General features: G+C 40.4%; 1 pseudogene; it reads right to left on the bottom strand.

The window, feature by feature from the left end:
• Positions 1-5,874: 5,874 nt before the first annotated feature.
• On the bottom strand, positions 5,875-6,029 carry LOC125356969 (annotated as a pseudogene).
• Between the last annotated feature and the right edge of the window lie 7,450 nt (positions 6,030-13,479).

Below are 13,479 nucleotides of genomic sequence, written 5' to 3'. Positions count from 1 at the left end.
TTGAAACTACTGAAGGACAGAGTAGGAAAGACACTAGAACTTATAGGCACAGGAAGGAACTTCCTGAATAGAGTCCCAGGGGCACAACAAATAGGAGAAAGACTCGACAAATGGGACTACTACAAATTAAAAAGTTTCTGCACAGCTAAGGACATAGCCACCAAAATAGAAAGACAGCCAACGATATGGGAAAGGATATTTACCAGCACAGCAACAGACAAAGGCCTGATATCGGTCATCTACAGAGAACTCAAAAAACTAAGCCCCTCCAAGCCCAATAAACCTATTAGGAAATGGGCAAAAGAGCTAAAGAGAGACTTCACAAGAGAAGATATAAAAATGGCAAAGAAACATATGAGGAAATGCTCAAAATCCCTGCTAGTAAAGGAAATGCAAATAAAAACAACCCTGAGATACCACCTCACCCCAGTTAGAATGGCCTATACTCTGAACTCAGGAAACAACAAATGCTGGAGGGGCTGTGGGGAAAGAGGAACCCTTCTCCATTGTTGGTGGGAGTGCAAATTAGTACAACCACTTTGGAGAACAGTATGGAGGTTTCTCAAAAAGCTCAATATAGACCTACCCTATGACCCAGCCATACCACTCCTAGGCATCTATCCTAAACAGCAAAATCCAAGATATCAAAAAGGCATTTGTACTACCATGTTTATCGCGGCACAATTCACAATAGCTAAAATATGGAAACAACCCAGATGCCCCTCCACAGATGAATGGATCCAAAAAATATGGTACTTATACACAATGGAATACTACATAGCGATTAGGAATGGTGAAATATTGTTATTCGCAGGGAAATGGTCGGAACTCGAACAAATAATGTTGAGTGAGCCAAGCCTAGAACACAGAAAACAAAGGGGCATGATCTCCCTGATATATGACTGTTAACAAAGGGAGATGGAGAGACAGTAGAGACCAAGTCTGTGAATACTGTATATGTTCTTGATACATTGTATATTGCATATATGTCAACCTGACCTAGACAAGGGATAGAAAAACAGGTTGTAAGATATCATAAGAAATGTACACACTGCCCTACTATGTAACTGCACCCTCTTTGCACAACACCTTGTAAAAAAATTTATGTCCAATTAATAAAAAAAAATAAAAATAAATAGCTAGCATAAAAAAAAAAAAAAAGAAGAAGAAGCAGCAGCTCAGTGTTTGAACAATTCTTGAAGTCTGGTGCATGAAACTATGCAACAATGACAACACGACCCAGAATCTACTAACAAGGATCATATGTGAAATCAAACAATTCAGAGTCTAATCTTACTTTTGAGGAAAGACAAAGTTTAAACAACTTAGCAAACCATCATTTATAGTGAGTTTTTGAAGAAAGATATGTTACTTAACAAAGTTAATAGGAATTTTTTTCACATTTTTACAGGGATGAGAAAACAGATTTCCAAAATTTCCCCAGTAGGCCTGAACTTCATCCACAGTAATTTATCCCAGAACCCAAGAAGTCCAATGAAAACTGCCGGGCACTAGTGGATCATGCCTGTAATCCTAGCTACTCAGGAGGCTGAGATCTTAGGATCAAGTTTCAAGGCCAGTCCAGGAAGGAAATTCCATGAGACTATTATCTCCATTTAACCACCAAAATGCCAGAAATGGAGCTGTGGCTCAATAACTAGAAGGCTAACATGGAGTGAAAAGCTCGGGAACAGCAGCCAGATCTTGAGTTTAAGCCCCAACACTGGCACCAAAGAGGGAGAGGGAGAGAGGGAGAGGGAGAAAGAGAGGGAGAGAGAGAGAGAGAGAGAGAGAGAGAGAGAGAGAGAGAGAGAGAGAGAGAGAGAGAGAGAGAGAGAGAGAGGAATACCTGTACATTAACACCACCACTCTCTTTATGGGCTCCAAGGTCATACTGTAAGATAAATAAATTTCTCTTCCTTTATTCTACTTACTTTGAATGTGATGAGTAATGCTCTCTGATTTGGTCTAAGTCCAAGTCTGCATTAGCAAAGACACCATCTATAAATCTAATTTCATCAGTTTGCATTCCCATCAGCAATGTGTGGTGATTCTCTTTCTTCATACCCTCATCAACAGTTATCTTTTGATTTTTTTTATTTTTTTATAATAGCCTTTCTCATGGATTGAACATGATGTCTTATTGTGATTTGATTTGAATTTCCCTAACACACACACACACACACACACACACACACACACACACACGATTACATTTAAATCTAATCTTCTGTCTATCAGCTCTGGAAGTGTTGGATTCCTGAAAGCCTTAGAATATTAGAGACATTAACAAGGCCAGGAGACTCAGAAATTCTGCTGTTCCACAGAAGGCAGCTGAGGTATAGCCCTACCACCACCTCTTCGCTGCACGTAGAAAGCAACACCTCACTAGCCCGTGTTCCCCCACACAGCAGACTTCTGCTCTACATGCTGCATCATAACGGTGACCCCAGGAGCAATGAATAAAACCTTAAACCAACTGGAAGTTCTCTCTCACCCAGCCCCTTACTGAAAAGGGATTGACTGGGTTCTGGACACACAGTAGGCCTCAAACTGCTGTTCTATCTTCCTCTATACTGTGAGCAATAATTACACATTGAGTACTCATGAGGAAAAACTGCTATGCTGAAAGAAAATATCTATCTTGTCTCATTTCCTTCCAAACTTTGGTTCTATCTTTCTCTTTCATTTCACATATGATAATATTCATGTCGATACACTGCCTAATAAATCTACAATAAAATATTTTAAAGAATAAAAGAGAAAAATTAACCTATGATGTAAGGCCATCCACAGCCGTATCTCAGGCAATATTGTTCCACGTCCTCCAAACTACAGCCATGCTACAGTACAACTACAGTACATCTGGATTCTGAGGCCCTCAATACCTTCTCCTACTCCATGTTCATGCCTTTATTATTGATTTTGGCTTCACCTTCCCTCCTCAAATTTCTATGCCTACTCTTATTTAAAGTCTTACTTGTCAGCCAATGTCTATCTCTCCAAACACCCCCAGTCAAGAAATCTATCTCCTCCCCCATCCCACTGTAAAATCCTCCAGAAGAACTTTCTTAATCTGCTTTTTAGCTTCTTAAATTTGTTTTATTAGCCTATATTAATTGTACAAAGTAGTGCATTTTAAAATTTTTGTACATGTATATGTAATATATATATATATATATAAAATGGATCATATAGGCAGCATTTCTTACCCCCCTTCCTCCCTTACAGTTCCCCCTTTTACTTTCATCTCATACCCAACCCCCCTAAATCCCACATACAAGAGAAAAGATGTGATAATTATCCTTCTGGTTTTTTAGCTCATTCACTTAAAATAACAATGCCCAGTTCTCCAATGCCATCAATTTTCCTGCAAATGACATAATTTCACTCTTCTTCCTGACTGAATAAAACTTCACTATGTTTATTATCCATTTATCTGTTCATGAGTACCTAAATTGCTTCCATAATTTAAATATTCTGAATGATGCTGAGGAGGTTTGAGTGTGCAAGTGTCTATATTCTGACTTTGATACCAGAAATGGTATAACTAGATCAAATATTAGCTCTACTTTGATATATCGGGAAACATTCATACTGATTTCCATAGAAGCCAAACTAATTTACATTCCCACTAACAGTGTACGGCGGGGGTAGGGGGCTCCCCCTATTCCCTAACTCACCCTCTAACAGCCAACCCTCACCAATGTTTGTGGTTGTTTGGTTGTTTTGTAATAAGCCATTTTGACTGGAGTAAAAAGGAATCTCAATTTAGTTTTGACTCGTGTTTCCCTGCTGGCTGAAGCTACTGAACATTTCTTTGTGTATTTATCAGGCCACTTGTACTTCTTATGAGTCTTATGTGTTAAATTCATTTGCCTATTTATTAACAAGATTATTGTTTTCTTTTGGTGATCCATTTGTTGAGCTTTTTATACATTCTGGATTTTATTCCCTTGTCAGAAGAGGCTGATATTATTCCCTTGTCAGAAGAGGCTGAGATCTGAGGATTGAAGTTCAAAACCACTTTGAACAGACAAACTCATGGAACTCTTATCTCCAGTTAATGAGCCAAAAGTTGGAAGTGGAGGTGTGGCTCACATGGTAGAAAGCCAGCCTTGATGAAAAACACAAGTGAGAACAGAAGGTCCTCAGTACAACCCTCAGAATTGGCCTGTGCTCACATGTGTGCACGTACACATGCCAACGCGCGCACACCTACACAAATTAAATTAAAATTAAAATAGAGCATCCTATCAATGTTTAAGAATTGTGATTTTGGGCTGGGGATATAGCCTAGTGGCAAGAGTGCCTGCCTCAGATACACGAGGCCCTAGGTTCGATTCCCCAGCACCACATATACAGAAAACGGCCAGAAGCGGCGCTGTGGCTCAAGTGGCAGAGTGCTAGCCTTGAGCGGGAAGAAGCCAGGGACAGTGCTCAGGCCCTGAGTCCAAGGCCCAGGACTGGCAAAAAAAAAAAAAAAAAAAAAAGAATTGTGATTTTAACCCACAGCAAAATGAATGCCTTTTCTACTTAAAAGGGGGAAATGCAGTCACTGATATGTAATTAAAATTTTGCTTGAATTGTCTTGGCGGTGAAAAATTCAGGAGTCCATTTCCTAATTTCATCAATGGAATGATGACAGGACATTGTTCAATAAAACATTGGAAGAATAATCTGAAAATGTATAGAGGAAATGTTTGGCATACCACTGGCCACATAGGAGATGTTTTAAGGATGTTATCTAATATGCTGAATAAAAGAAAATGGCAAGCAACATTTCTCAAGGAAGACATTGTTAATGCTAGCACCAAATTCTAAGAAAAACTTCCTGCACAGATCATTGTATTAGGGATTAAATAAGAGCCATATTATTAAAATTGACTGCAGTAGTTTGAATTACAAAGCTAGTTTTTCTTTCAGGTCATGCTCATTATATTAGTGTTAGAGTGCTTTCACATAATAAATATTCGTATTTAATTGAAAAAAAAAAAAGACTTGTTTTATGGCCTAAAATGTGGCCTACCTTGGAGAAAGTTCCCTAAGCTGCTGAGAAGAATGTATATCCCATAGAGGTTGGATAAGATATTCTGTAGATGTCTATTAAGTCCATTTGATAACCCTAAGTTTTATTTGATAATGTTTTTGAAAGTGGGGTAGTGAAATTCCTTATTATTTTATTTTGGAGTCTTAAGTCCAGTATTTTTGTTTCATGAAATTGGGTATAAACACACACACACACACACACACACACACACACACACACGTAATTTCTGATGGAGTGTTTCTTGTATTAGATGTAGTGACTTTCTTTACCTCCTCTTATTTTGGATTAAAGTCTATTTTGTTGAACTACATCTACTTCTGTTTGCTTTTGGATTTCATTTGCTCGGAACATCATTTCCCATTTACCAGGGAGGTGTACTTCTTACAGACAACAGAATTGAATCATGTGTTTAATGCAATCAGCTAGTTTGTATCTTAATTGCAGAGTGAAGACCACTTACATTTAGAGGCTTTTAAATATATATATATACATATATACATATATTTATTGTTTTCATAAAGGTGATGCACAGAGGAGTTACAGTTCCATAAGTCAGGTAATGAGCACATTTCTTTTTGAGCAGTGTCACCCCTTCCCTAACTCTCTCCCAGTTTTTCCTTCCCATTGCCACATACAAGTTGTACAGTTAATTTTCAACATGGTGTCTAGTTAGTGCCACTGCTGCATTAATTCACCCCTTTGTCTTTTCATTCCTGTGCCCCCTTACTTTTCCAAAGACAGATAAACAAATAAGACAAAAAGAAAAGAAAACAAAAATGACAACAAAGAAAAAAATTCATTTCCACTTAGAGTTTTTGTTTTTTTACAGAGAGCGTTAACACAGTCCCCCACTACTACATATTATGCAGTCGATCTTCCCACATTTGGGGAAATGGCAGGGGTCAGAACATCAGGCACGCAATGGATAAGCCTCGCCCTGAGAAAACCATCTTCGTGACCTCCTCTGCCAGGTAAGTATTAGAGTTTTCATTGAGAGATGTTGTCTGATTTGTGTTGGTTTATTCCCTTGGCTTTTCTTTCTGACTTACTCATCTTAGAAGTTTGCTGATCTACTGTATTGATAATTTTTTGTTCTCTCTTACTCATTTGTTCAACTATTCTTATAATGAGATTTATTCTCATGATTGTAACTATCTTTCTTCATCTGTGAATAGGACTTTTTAAGTATCTTCTACAATGATAGCTTAGTGGCCATGAATTGCTTTAATTGGTGCTTGTCTTGGAAGGTCTAACTAACTTTGCTAGATGTAATTATTTTGCTTATCATTTATTCTCAGAGCTTGAAATATATGACACCATGCCTTTCCTGGATTCTTCTGAGAAAGTAGATATAATTCTGATAACTTTGCCTTTCTAAGTTACGTGGTGTTTCTCTTTATGCAGCTCTCCTCTTTTCTGGGTTCTTTACTCTTTGTATTTTAACTCTCATGTGCCGTAGAGAGGTTCTTTTCTGGTCATGTCTATTTGAAGTTCTCATGCCTTCTGGACTTGGATTGTCCATATATTTCCTTAATCTGACATTTTTTCCTGTTCTAATTTCATTGCAGAGGTTTTCTGTGCCTTTAAGTTTGCATATCAGGTTTTTCTATGCCATGGACTCCTAGGTTTGGCTTCTAATTGTACTGTTTGTGAAAAATATGATCATAGTTTTTTTTCTTTTCCTTTATTGTTTTCTGTGGTTTTTAAAAATAGGTGGTTTGATGAGCCCTAAACACATCAGGTACTCCATATTTTAGAGCCCAGATGGAGGAGACAATCAATTCAAAGGCAAACACTGATAACACACTGGCAGAGGCGGGGGGGGGGGGGGGGGGGGGGAGGAGCGGGGATAGAAGCAGAGTACTTCTGCTCTAGCTTTCCATCCAGTCACAGGAGCTAGACTGTGACTGCGAGTCAACAAAGTTAAACTAAATGACATTTGAAATATGTCCTAATTTTTCAACTCTTCCAAAGGCGATCATTTTTATTCATGACATCTTTTCAAAGACTGAAATAACAACTTTTTTCTTCTCCAAATTTAAAGGGCTTCAGGCACTGGCTAAAATGTCATGCTAAGTATCTTGGATGTTGTTAGGACCAGGAACAGATAGGGCCTGAAGCTCTTTTCAGGGTACACATAAGCAGACTAGAATTTTCTAGTCTGGAAGAAGGCACTGGACCAGCCAATCAGTCTGAGACAAGAGCCTAGGCCCAGAGAACATTCTCATTGATTCACAAGGCCTGGTTATTCAACTCCTCAACACTCTCCAAATTTTCTCCCATCCTGAATGTACAGGCAGTGTGAGTGAATACAAGTTTATGTGCCCGGATGATTCCAATCTCTTGTCATGTCCCGATGCTTTACAATGTGTTGAGATGACTCCTGGCAAAAAGATTCTCCATAAATGCCTTTTATTATTTTCTTGTTTGTGATGTATTAGGACAGAGGATGTGTGTAACCTGATCGACCTAGTAAAAATTTTAATCACTTCTAGTTTTATGGCCTTCCAGGAAAAATTCCATTTAGGGGAAAAGTAGACTTTCAGAACTAATTATCAAACATCCTACCAATACATTACCAAAAATGGAGCCTAGCCCTATCAAGGGGTCTCATCTTCTCTGAATGTTTCCCTTACAGTTTTTGTTGAGAGAGTGGCATGTTTCAGTGACCAAGAAGCAGAGGCTCAAGCAGCGAGGGTCCCAGAGAGTGTCTGTATGCAAAAGGGATGAGAGGAAAGTAGTAGGAGTTGTTGAATACACTATCCAGATGTGGATACCCACCATACACATCTAACATCTATATCATTTTGCACCCAGGTGTACACATTACCCCCACCCCCACTACTCTACTTCTATTCAAAGAGCCTGAGGGCCAGAGGAGAGATTTGCAATCTCTGAACAAGAGTTGCAAGATCCTCTGTAAAGCACCCCCAACCCAGAGGTTCTCACCTTGTTTCCACTTCACCCCCAATAGTGAATCTATATTTGGTAAACTGCACCGAAGCGGGAAGTACAAGTGGGAATTCGCTTCCTGTAACTCCACTCTTTCCACTCACTAAAAGAGAAGCATATCAGGATCCAGGAAAGAGTCATATTTCATTGCGCCAGCTCATTTTATCTAAATCATTTACAAACACTGCATTATATACTCACAGATTATTAGTAGGAGAAATTACTTGAGACATAATTTCAGATTGTCACCAGAAGTAGTAATACCTACTGTTCCATTCTTGAGATAACAACTTTTCTCTCATCCAACCTTCACCAGATCTGTGTTCATAACAGAGTGAATCAATTCATTCAGCTAACTCTTACCTTCATCTCTCAACTTCTCAATGTTTCCATGAGGGTAAAGACTGTGGGGTTTAGAATTGACACACTTGCATTTCAATTCTAATTGGCTCAGATGATTAGAAAGTATATGACCTTGGCAAGTTACTAACTCAATTTTCTCAAATGTAAAGTGGAGAAAAGACATCAGCTTCATACACTCTTCTGAAAATTAAGTGTAGATAGATGATTGATAGATAATAGATACACACACAAATGACAGATAGATAAACATATAGGTAACAGATACATAAATATATAGATTACAAATAGACAGATGATAGACACACAGATAGGTAGAGATAATTGGCCATATTAGTTATCACAATGTGTGGTACATATTAACTATAGAGTTAATATTATTACTTTTATTACTTTATACCATATCTTTCCATTTCACACCTTCCATTCCCATTTTCTGCCAAGTTTTCACAAGCCTGTGCTTACTATGGAGAATAGCTTGTGTTCTATACTTACTAGTAAAGAAAACATGGTTGTTATAAACAGAACTGGAATCAAGGCCTCACATTAATCACCATCTATATAATTTCTCCCGTGGTCTAGCCATCCTACACTAGTCAGATCTACTTAGTCAAGAGATATACTGGTAATAGGTGTGGGCTGTGTGTGCAGTCATCCACTGTGCAGATGAAGTGGTAGCTCCCACACCTTTGAGAGACACTGCCTATCCACTTGGCTATCCAATAGGCTAGTTCCATGAACTGTGGAGGAAGACCTGCTCAAAAGTTAAGGCCAGTCACACTGTTCTCCCTCCATTCTCCAGCATCTGTACTTCAGGACTTTCCCCAAATCTTTGATGAAATACTGCCGACGTTAAGAGAATCTGACCAGCTATTAAGAAATTTCTCTTAAAACACTAATTGAGACCAGGCTACAAATCTGTCTTCAGGAAAGAGACACTTGTCCCCACAGCAAAGGCTCTTCCAGAATGTGTCAAAGGTACCACAACAGCAAATGGCTTCTAAACTGTGAAGCCTAATACCGTAAGGACACGAGTATCAACAAAATCACTCAGTGCTGGAGAAGGTAAAAGTTCAAGAAAAAGTGAAATAACCTGAAAGTCATATCCTGAGGCCTCACACAAGGGTTCATGCCAGAAAAGATGGCTACAGTTGACCTATCACCTTACAGCACTGATCCTTTACTTCCTCCCACCCAGGATGCCTAGGTAGTATGAATGACTTATTCAAAACTCTTAAATACAACACTGATCTTCGTTGCTCACTCTGAATCTACAAGGTACCAGGTTGGTTTTGTTTTGTTTGTTTGGGGTTTTGTTGTTGTTGTTGTTGTTGTTGTTGTTGTTGTTTTGTGGGTCCTGGGGCTTGAATTCAGGGCCTGCTTGCTATCCCTGCCCTCTTTGTGCTCAAGACAGGGCTCTACCACTTGAGCCACAGTGCCACTTCCCCAAGTTGTTTTATAAGAGGTTCCCTACCCCACATTCTTTTTTTTTTTAATTGTTAAACTGATATACAAAGTGGTTACAGTTTCATACTTTAGGCATTAGATACATTTCTTGTACTGTTTGTTACCTCCTCCCTCACTCCCCCTTCCCCCCTCTCCCTTTTCCTTCCCCACCCCCGCCCCCACCATGAGTTGTTCAGTAGGTTTACACTAAACAGTTTTGCAAGTATTGCTTTTGTAATCGTTTGTCTTTTTTAACCTGTGTCTCTCGATTTTGGTATTCCCTTACAGTTTCCTAGTTCTAATACCGGTATACACGGTTTCCAATGTACTCAGATAAGATACAGAGATTGTGAAGGTACGACCACAGGAAGGGCATGCAAGAGGATCATCAATAATAGAAGCTACGGTTTCACATCACATGTTGAAAGTAATTACAACAGTGATATAACAGTCGTTTCCATAATGTGGAGTTCATTTCACTTAGCATCATCTTTTGTGTTCATAAGAGTATAGCTATTGGGCTCTTGTGATCCTCTGCTGTGACTAGCCTAAACCTGTGCTAATTATTCCCTATGAGGGAAACCATAGAGTCCATGTTTCTTTGGGTCTGGCTCACTTCACTTACCTTACAAATGGGCCAATGTCATTCTTTCTGATAGAGGCATAAAATTCCATTGTGTATATGTACCACATTTTCCTGATCCATTCGTCTACTGAGGGGCATCTGGGTTGGTTCCAAATTCTAGCTATGACAAATTGTGCTGCGATGAACATTGTTGTGCTGGTGGCTTTAGTGTGTTCTTGTTTGTGGTCTTTTGGGTAGATGCCCAAAAGTGAGGCTGCTGGGTCATAGGGGAGCTCTACGTTTAGCCTTCTGAGGAATCTCCATAGTGCTTGCCAGAGTGGCTGGACCGGTTTACAATCCCACCAACAATGAAGTAGGGTTCCCTTTGTTGGGGATTATTAAGGCCTGGGAAAGACTGCCCTTCCACCAGCCTTGGGACAATAGAAGCCCCTCCCACCTTTTGACCTCCACCCCTTGGGAGGTGAACACGTGCATGCCACCATGATGGGGTTGTCCCGCCCACAAAGGGAAGTTTCGTGATGTCACTTGATGAACGTGACCCCTAGCCTATGACTGACCCTTTGGCCAGCCCCCTTTCCTTCCCGCCATTACTTCTATATAAGTGCCCTTCCATATTAAAGTCTTTGAGACGCATTCCACCACCGCAGCGTGTCCCTGATGCCTTCCTTTTCGCCTCCGCCCTCGGTAACATGTGGGGGGAACTGGGGGGAGGGGAAGCTTCAGCAACCCGTCCTCAACTTAGCGTTTGCCCATGTGAGCACGCCTTTGGCCTTCCGCTGGCGGAGGGCCAGGCTGGGTGCTCTTTTATAGAGTTTGTAGTTACCATTCTCCCCGTGGGGGGAGAAAGGGGGTGTCCAGAACCCCAACACCCTTTTGGCCACATCCCCTCCAATATTTGTCATTGTTAGTTTTCTTGATATAGGACATTCTTACTGGGGTGAGATGGAATCTCAATGTTGTTTTGATTTGCATTTCTTTTATGGCCAGTGATGTAGAGCACTTTTTCATATGTCTCTTGGCCATTCTCATTTCCTCATCAGAGAAGATTCTTTTTAAGTCTCTAGCCCACTTGATGAGGGGGCTATTGGTTCTTTGTGGTTTTGTTTTGGAGGAAGGTAATTTTTTTAGTTCTGCATATATTTTAGATATGAGGCCTTTGTCCGTTGTATGGCCGGTAAAGATCTTTTCCCAATCTGTGGGCTTTCTGTTTATCTTGCGAGCTATGTACTTTGCCCTACAGAAGCTCTGCAGTTTGATGCAGTCCCATTTGTCTAACCTTTCTTTGATTTGTCGCATTTCTGGGTCTTTGTTAAGGAAGTTCCGTCCTGTGCCAAGGAGCCCAAGTGTTTCTCCTACTCCTTCCTTTAGTGTTTTCAGGGTATTTGTTTTAATTTTGAGGTCTTTGATCCATTTGGAATTGATTTGGGTGCCGGGTGATATATAAGGATCTAGTTTTTGTTGCATGTGTTGAACCAGCTTTGCCAGCACCATTTGTTAAAGAGGCTGTCTTTTTTCCACCCTATTTTTTTAGCTCTTTTATCAAAGATTAAGTAGGCATAGTTCTGTGTTACCCCACATTCTTCACATAAAAAAAAAGAAGGAATAACCCATGCCTGTAATCCTAGCTCATGCCTGTAATCCTAGCTACTCAGAAGTCTGAGATCTGAGGATTACGGTTTGAAGCCAGCCCAAGCAGTAAAGTCCATGAGACTCTTACGTCTAATCACAAAAAAGATGTAAGTAGAGCTCAAGTTCAAGTAGTAGAGGGCTAGCCTTAAACATAAGAAGCTTAAGGACAGTGCCCAGGCCCTGAGTTCAAGCCCCAGGAAAGCTGAGAGAAAGGGAGGGAGGGAGGGAGGGAGGGAGGGAGGGAGGGAGGGAGGGAGGGAGGGAGGGAGGGAGGGAGGGAAGAAGAAAGAAAGAAAGAAAGAAAGAAAGAAAGAAAGAAAGAAAGAAAGAAAGAAAGAAAGAAAGAAAGAAAGAAAGAAGAGAGAGAGAAAAAAAAGAAATTCAGACCAGGTGCAGTGATACCTGCCTGTAATTCCAGCTAGGTGAGCAACAAAGGAAAAAGGATCATGGTCTGAAATCAGCCCTGGACAAAAAGCATGGGACCCTTTCTGAAAAATAAACTAAAGCAAAAAGGGCTAGAGGTGTGCTGAGCAAGTACGAAACACTGAGCTCAAACCCCAACATTGCCAAGATAATAATTTTAATAAAAATATGTTACCCAGCATCAGTCAGACCTCAGGGACATTCTACTTTCCCTTCACTCTTTTCCTTCTTGCCTTTCCAGCCCAGTCTATTGTCAGTGCAGTCTTTTCCACTGTCTTTAAACCCTCAAATAGAAAACCACATTACACTCCTCCATATCCTATCTCTAAATCCTCAGGTGGCCTGATTTCCTATCAGAAGGTTTTCTTACGCTTGTGTTTATTTTTACAGTACAAATTGAATTAATTTGAATTAAGTACTGAGGGGTTTTTTTTGTTTGTTTGTTTGTTTTTGTTTTTTTTTTGGCCAGTCCTGGGCCTTGGACTCAGGGCCTGAGCACTGTCCCTGGCTTCTTCCCGCTCAAGGCTAGCACTCTGCCACTTGAGCCACAGCGCCGCTCCTGGCCGTTTTCTGTATATGTGGTGCTGGGGAATCGAACCTAGGGCCTCGTGTATCCGAGGCAGGCACTCTTGCCACTAGGCTATATCCCCAGCCCCAAGTACTGAGGTTTTAACTATCACTTGAGTCATGCCCTATGTCTCTCTCTTCCCTTTCCTCCTCTTTTTTTGTTTGTTTGTTTTAGTGATTATTTTTCGGTAAGGTATTGCGTTTTTGTCTGGGGCTAATCTCAGATCCTGATCTTCCTGGTACGGGAGGTATACCTTCTGTGTAGCTTAGATAGCAGTCATGTGTGTCACCATGCCTCCATATTGATTGATCCAGGATGATCTTGAACTGAATCTGGGGATCCTCCCCATCATCCTCTCTCCAGTAGCTGGAATTATAGTCCTGAGATATCATGACCTGCTCTATTGGTGGAGGGGGGGGGGGGGAGCGGGTTGCCTGAATCATGCACAATTTAATGATAGAGGTC

Source organism: Perognathus longimembris, chromosome 8 (genome assembly GCF_023159225.1).
Source record: "Perognathus longimembris pacificus isolate PPM17 chromosome 8, ASM2315922v1, whole genome shotgun sequence".
Taxonomy (NCBI): Eukaryota; Metazoa; Chordata; class Mammalia; order Rodentia; family Heteromyidae; genus Perognathus; species Perognathus longimembris.
This window is presented reverse-complemented; position numbering and strand designations above follow the sequence as displayed.